At 36.4% G+C, this 8,074-nt stretch overlaps 1 pseudogene; it reads left to right on the top strand.

The window, feature by feature from the left end:
- The first annotated feature begins 292 nt into the window (after positions 1-292).
- LOC105784754 (heparanase-like protein 1) lies at positions 293-2,833 on the top strand (annotated as a pseudogene).
- Positions 2,834-8,074: the final 5,241 nt, after the last annotated feature.

Below are 8,074 nucleotides of genomic sequence, written 5' to 3'. Positions count from 1 at the left end.
GCCTTTAATTTGGAATTGAAATGGTAGACGGCCCAAAAGTGGTTTTAAAACGAAATTTTCATGCCAACTAACGAGTTGGAACCATTATCTCGACCGTAGTTGAAAAGAAATAAGTTGCAAACCAAAACGTAACTTTTAAACAAAATGATGATGATGGCTTTGCCACGATTAAATTTCCTAACAAATTTTAAATTCATATCTAATTGTAACAAACTTTTAATACATGCATATATATAAACACATGCATGATTACAATTGCATTACCCTCAATTCTTCCTACTCTTTCGTGAATATGGATTTGAAATGCATATTCACCCTAGCAATCCTTGTTTCCCAGATATCGCTTTCGTCGACGCAAAATGTGAACGTTGTGATTCGTGGAGCAACACCAATTGTCAAACAGATGATAACTTTGTATGCGCTACATTGGATTGGTGGCCTCTTGAAAAATGCAACTACAATCAATGTCCTTGGGGAAAGGCTGGAATTTTAAATTTGGTATGAATATTTTATTTTGTGTGTATGAACAATGTCTTTTACATAAATTTTGACTTTTCTTGTACTTTATGTTTTTCGAGGATTTGAAAATGAAGGGTCTAATAAATGCAAGAAAAGGTGAGTTCTACGTATATAATATATCCATGGTAGTCCATACCCTATGAATAAAAAAAAGATTGCAAATATTGCGGTTCGAATCTTGTTAAAAGCCACCTTATAAGAGTGGTTGCGTGAACGAGTTGGACTAAACTTGGTTCAAAGTGGTAAGAACAATTTCGACTAATTTTTAATGCTACTTTCAGATTCAATCCTTTAAGAATCAAAATTGGTGGGTTGTTGCAAGATCAAGTGGTGTACGGAGTAGGAGGAGTTAAGAATTGCCCCAATTTCATCAAAATGAAGATAGTTTATTTGGATTCTCTCGTACGCCTTCCCATGGAAAGATGGGACCAACTCAATAATTTTTTCAATCAAACTGGGTTGGTATTTCTATTTATTCCGAAAAAGAATTAAACATTCCCTTTTTTTCTTAGTAAAGACATTGACTTTATTGATATGACATTTTGAAGAGTAAAGGTTACATTCGGGTTGAATGCTCTTCTCGGAAGAAATCGGTCAGAAATCGAAAAGGGTCTTTGGGTTGGCGATTGGCAATCGCAAAATGCAGGGGATTTCATGAAGTATACTATTTCCAAGGGATACAAAGTTGATTCTTATGAATTTGGTAACTAAATTTGTTTTCCAAGCTCTGCATGAGATTGTTTTTCATTATTTTTCGAATTGTATTTTAATCCATTTATTATTTCAGAAATCAACTCTCCTGAGTGGGATGGGTGCAAGCGTTGAGGCTGAACAATATGGAAAAGACATAGTAGTACTTAAGAATCTAGTGAAAGAATTACACCCAGATCCAAAAACTCAACCAAAGGTTCTAGGTCCTAGTGGCTATTATGATGAGAAATGGTTTAATTCCTTCCTAGAAGTTTCAGGACATGATGTTGTTGATGGAGTTACACACCATATCTATAATCTTGGACCGGGTATCCAAATATGTCTCAATTCAGTGTTTATCGAAGAGCTTTTAGAGGCTTACTTATTACTAGTAGGGTCAGTTTCTTAATTCGATGGATGCATATGCAGGTGATGATCCAAACATGATTGCCAAGATTCAAGATCCATCTTACTTAAATCAAGTTTCCCAAACCTATAAAGGTGTTTTGAATATTGTCAACAAGTTTAAACCGCAGTCGGGAGCTTGGGTTTCTGAATCTGGCGGAGCTCTTCACGGCGGTGCTAAAGATTTGTCCCCAACCTTTGCTGATGGATTTTGGTAACATTTTTCTCTCCTTTTCTTCTACCTCTTCCTTTTCTCTGTGTATAATAAAACACGCGGTTGAACTTTTCTCCCTTAATAGGTATCTTGATCAATTGGGAATGGCTTCAACCTACAATCAGAAGGTCTTCTGCAGGCAAACTCTCATCGGTGGAAATTATGCTTTACTTAATACTACAACATCTATTCCCAATCCAGATTACTACGGGTCCGTATCTTCACACAGATAGTGTGAGCCTTATCCTTGCTTTTTTCCCTATAGCAACCAACATAATTCATCTTATTAATTTGTTTTGTTTCTAGTGCACTTCTATGGCACCGACTTATGGGAAGTACTGTACTTGCCGTAACTCAAGAGTCTAACCCAAATTTGCGTGTATATGCTCATTGTGCGAAGAAAAAGGTAAGCCAACTTTGATAGAGCGAACTTTTCGTTTTTCAAATTATTTATTTTTATTAAATGTTATCAGCATCATTTTCTCTCTTGTAGCCTGGGATTTCTATCATTTTTATTAACTTGTCGAAAGATAGCTCGTTCAATGTCACCCTTTCAAATTACGAACATCAGGGTCGTAATTTGAGATCCACGGATGTTGTGAAGCCTAATTTTGAATTTAGAGGTTCCAAGGATAGAGAAGAGTATCATTTGGCTGCGCTAGCTGGAAATATACGAGGTCAAATCGTGTTGCTGAATGACGTTCCAATGGTTCCAACAGAAACATTTGATATTCCGGCGGTGGAGCCAAAGCTTGTCAATGCTTCCACACCCATCCATATTGCAGCTCATTCCATAGTCTACGTAACCATCAGAGACTTTCAAGCCCCTGCTTGTGCTTAAATTACATCATTTCTTTATCCAAAATGTAATACCTTTAAACTCTGCTTGAACTTTTAGAATGTGATAAGAGTTTCTAACTTATTTTTTCAGTTGTTACTATTGTTCTTAGTTATGTATGAACGTTTAGATTTTAGTTTCCTTCAATTTTTCTGCCTTTATCTCAATTCATTTCTTACTATATTTTGCATGGACAAAAAAAAATCCACCGGGAATAAATCACTCACTTTCGCTTTTATATTAGACTCGGCATGTTTCCAATGTGTTTTTTTCCATCTACTTCATTTTCCTACATCTTTGGTCACAAGTTGCCTAGTGCAATTTGAAATTTAAAGACAGTGCCGCAATTTGAAATTTAAAGACAGTGCCCCACATGCTTTAATGATAAAGATGAACGCAATAAAATGTAATATAATTGTCAAAACCATTTTTTATTTTTGGAAAAAAATTAAAATTAGTTGTCGACTTTAAAAAAATAAAAATTGGGAGTCGCCACCAATCTTTTATTAAGGTGTGATTGGATCACCTAAAAAATAGCTTTGGTCTAAGAGTTTCAGAAAAATGAATTCGGGAGTCAGTTACGTACGAGGAAGGATTAGCACCCTCGAAACGCCCAAAAATTGGTACCAAATTGATTAATTAATGTCTTGAAGTCGAGAGTAAAAAAATGCGATCCTTAATTAAATTAAATTATTTATTAAGACCTTCTCATTTTGAAAAGAAAAATATCACACCCAATGCGTTAGGGCACAACATTTTATTCTCTTCACAGTGAGTTAGTCAAAAATTCGTGTAATAAAATTTAAGAAAATATCTAATTGTTTAAAATTTATATAGAAATCGCGGCCCAATACGTTAGGGCACAATTTCTTAAAATCTCAAACATTCAATATTTCCTTTATTTCTTTAAAAATCTTTATCTCGAGAAATCAACATGTCACATCCAATACATTAGGACACAACATATTGAATTCCAGATGATAAGTTTTATTTTGTTTGATTTAAAGAGCAATCCTCGATTGTTAGATTTTACAAAAAAAATCGGAACCCAATACGTTAGGGCTCAATTTTCTTGAAAAATCCTAAATACGAGTAGTATCCTTATTTTGAAAAGTTTTATTTTAAAATTGAGTAAAAATATAGTGTAATGTTATGTTGAATGTGTGAATAGATGCCCCTTAAACAAATATCAATAATAAATACAACAATTTCATAGAAATAATATGAATAAATAAATAAATAAATAAGATAATGACATGCAAAATATCAAATAAATGGGCAAGATAATAATAAAAAATATGCAAACATAAATTGATAAACAAATGATTGAAATAAACAAAAAAAGTATACTTGTACACATAAAATACATAGGTTTGAAATAATTAAACTAATATCGAAATCAATTAATAAAGAAAACAAGTATATATATATAAATATGCGAAAAGTATTAGTTTTTAAAAAAGGGGTATAAATACGTACATAAAAATAAATATACATATATATATAAAATAATAATAATTACACATGAAAATCATAAAATAAAAAAATAACAATTACATTATCAAAATTAATTGATTTTAAGAAAAATATAAAAAAAAGACTAAATTGGATTGCAAGTAAAAAAAACTGGGGTAAATCCGCAAATAAATAAAGTCTGGAGGACTAAATTGAACGCACGAATTACATAGAGGGGCTGGAAGGGCAATTTTCCCTTCTCCTCTAAAACGGTACCGTTCAAAAGGGTTAAATTGAAATTTAAAATAAATTAAGGGACGAATTTAAAAAATAAAAAAACCTAATTGGAAATATATTAAAAGGCGGAGGGGCCAAAAGCGCAATTTGGCCCTTCGCATGAAAAACACGCGGATCCTGGGTCCGGGTCGGGTCGACGCGCGGATACCCCCTTCAAACGGTGCCGTTTTCAATCGGCTATTTAAGCCAAAATTATAAAAAAAAATTCATTCCTTCATTAAAAAAGCAGAAAATCCCTCCGAAAAAGCTCTCAACCTCCGGGCACCGGCCTCTGGTTCAGTCATCGGCCGGTCGTTGGCCACCGTGCCGGCCGCCGATCTCAGATGACGGTGCCGCCATATGTGGTGGTCGAAAAAGTGGAAAATCCCGTATTCAGCCTTTCAAACCCTCTTATACCCAAACCCAAATCTTAAAATATCCCTCGAAAAATCACGAAATCTTTTGGTTTTCGGCCATCGATCCTCGGGGGTGGCTCTCTCGGTCGTTTCACGGTGATCTAGGCACCTTCAAAAGGTATAAGCTTTCAAAAATGCCCAATTTTGCCCGGTTGTGCTGGACCTTGGTACTCTTCTTCTTGAGCCTCATTCTGACCTTCTGCGTCTTCAGAGGTATAAGCTTTGGTGCTTCGATCCACTCCACTACAACTTCAAGGAGATAGGACTTACACCCTGTAACTTTTCAAAAGAACAATATTTGCTATCTTAGTCTATTCCACTGCAATTTTAGGGAGATAGGATTATCAGCTTTAATCTGCTCCATTGCAACTTCAAGAAGATAAGATTTGCCTACTTAGTCTGCTCCATTGCAACTTCAGGGAGATAAGACTAGATGCAATCTGCTCTCTACAACTTTAGAGAGATAAGATCTGTGATTTTAATCCACTCCACTGCAACTTCAAGAAGATAGGATTGTCGGCTTTAATCTGCTCCAGTGCAACTTCAGGAAGATAAGATTTGCCATCTTCAGTCTGCCTCACTGCAACTTCAGGAGGATAAGACTTGCTTACTTAGTTTGCTCCACTGCAACTTCAGGGAGATAAAACTAGATGCAATCTACTCTCTGCAACTTCAGAGAGATAAGATCTGTGATTTTAATCCGCTCCACTGCAACTTCAAGGAGATAGGATTATCGGCTTTAATCTACTCCACTGCAACTTCAGGGAGGTAAGATTTGCCATCTTCAATCTGCCTCACTGCAACTTTAGGAGGATAAGACTTGCTTACTTAGCCTGCTCCACTGCAACTTCAGGGAGATAAGACTAGATGCGACCTACTCTCTGCAACTTCAGAGAGATAAGATCTGTGATTTTAATCCGCTCCACTGCAACTTCAGGGAGATAGGATTATTGGCTTTAATCTGCTCCACTGCAACTTCAGGGAGATAAGATTTGTCATCTTCAGTCTACCTCACTGCAACTTCAGGAGGATAAGACTTACTTACTTAGCCTGCTCCACTGCAACTTCAGGGAGATAAGACTAGGTGCGATTTGCTCTCTGCAACTTCAGAGAGATAAGATCTGTGATTTTAATTTGCTCCACTGCAACTTCAGGGAGATAAGATTATCGGCTACGGATTTATTCTTGAGGGGACATGACCTGTAAAAAATCCATTTTATGAACTCAATTATGCCTAATGATTAGGATGTTATGATCAAAATAAATTCAATGCTCCTACCTAGACATGTATGAATGACATTTGAATGAATGCAGAATGTCATTTTTCAAGAATTATAATTTCTTAGAGTTTATTAAGGTTTTGTCGCTGACGCCTTTTGCTTGGCTGATATCTCCGAAGAAACACTTAATCAAATTGCCCCCCATTGTGCACTTCAAAGCTCAACCTTCTAGGACGCAGAATTTGTACCATATTCTTTCCACCGTGACTTAAGAGTAGGAAAATTTGACTCTTCTCAATCCTCTCCTATCGTAATTCAAGGATACAGATTATGAAATTTGTTTACACCACCCTCAGGGTGTCCTTCCAAATGCTCATGCCCAAATGAGGAGCTTTCTTTCCATAGGGGACTTCTTCCTACCCCATCAAGACTTCTTGCTGTCTCATTCAATATTTAGACAACCAAATCTGAAAAAGCAGTCTTAATTTAGACTTTTTCCTTCTTAGGCTCTTTAACTTTTGAACTTGGGGCGTTCTAAACAATAGTCCTGTTTCAAGTTACGAAATTATTTAGAAACTCCCAGAATAATATACAAAACTTCTTTTGTGAAAGTTTATTAGTCCATCAATCATTATTCTAATGCGACATGCTTGTGCAAAGATCAAAAATACTGAGTAAGAGATGAATTAATTCAGGTCATAACTCGAATAATAAAAAGGAATTTATTGATAGTAAGCGTCTTGAAAAGAAAAAGTATTCAAGAACAGCAAAGAATGAAGTATTTACAAGAACCAACAAACTTGGTACAAATAATATGAAGACTAGGTGCTTTGGATATCGCCGCTTGAATCTCTCCGTCCGAACCAAGAACCATTCTGAATTTAACATGTGTTTAGGGGATCTACAGTACTTTGTCAATGCCCCAAGATGTCGTATATCCTTTTCTTGTTGAATTAAGTGTAGCAGGATCACCATATGCCCCAATCTAACAGTGTTTGAGCCGCCCTTTTTGGGTTTTCAACTCAAACCCCCTTTGGTCTCAAGGCACCCTTTCGGGTTTTCACCTTGGCCTCTCCCTTTTTTTTTAGAAAATTAGAGCGCCCTTTGCGAGTTTTCACTTGGATTCCTCCCTTCCTTTAAGTGAAATATTTCTTGACCGTATCTGAATTTACAGGATTCGGAAGATTTATGCCATCCATTTCACTCAAAATCAAAGCACCTCCGGAAAAAGCCTTTTTGACAACATAAGGTCCTTCTCAGTTTGGCATCCATTTCCCTCTGAAATCTTTTTGTAAAGGGAGGATTTTCTTCAGCACAGATCCCCTTCATGAAATTCTCTAGGACGGACCTTTTTATTATATGCTCTCATCATTCATTTCTGGTACATTTGACCGCGACAAATAGCTTTTAGTCTTTTTCCTTCTATCAGATTTAACTGATCATACCGAGATTGGATCCATTCAGCCTCATCCAACTTTAGCTCAGCCAATACCCGGAGAGAAGAAATTTCAACTTCAATGGGCAAAACTGCCTCCATTCCATAAACCAAAGAAAAAGGTGTTGCCTAGTAGAAGTCCTGGCAGATGTTCGGTAAGCAAGAAGAACGAATGGTAACTTCTCATGCCAATCTTTGTAAGTTTCAGCCATTTTTGCCACAATTTTCTTGATATTTTTGTTTGCCGCCTCCGCTGCACCATTCATTTTTAGGCGATACGGTGATGAATTATGGTGTCTAATGTTGAACTCATCGCAGACTTCTGCTATTGTGCTGTTATTCAGATTCAGTGCATTGTCAGATATGATTCTTTCAGGCATTCCATATCGACATATGATCTCCTTCTTCAAAAACTTACTAACTGCTGACTTCGAGACATTAGCATATGAGGCTGCTTCTACCCACTTAGTGAAATAGTCAATAACCACAAAAATGAAACGATGTCCATTAGAAGCCTTTGGTGATATTGGTCCAATGACGTCCATACCCCACATGGAGAAAGGCCACGGAGAGGTCATAACATGAAGAGGAGAAGGAGGCGCGTGC

Source organism: Gossypium raimondii, chromosome 9 (genome assembly GCF_025698545.1).
Source record: "Gossypium raimondii isolate GPD5lz chromosome 9, ASM2569854v1, whole genome shotgun sequence".
NCBI classification, from domain to species: Eukaryota; Viridiplantae; Streptophyta; class Magnoliopsida; order Malvales; family Malvaceae; genus Gossypium; species Gossypium raimondii.
This window is presented reverse-complemented; position numbering and strand designations above follow the sequence as displayed.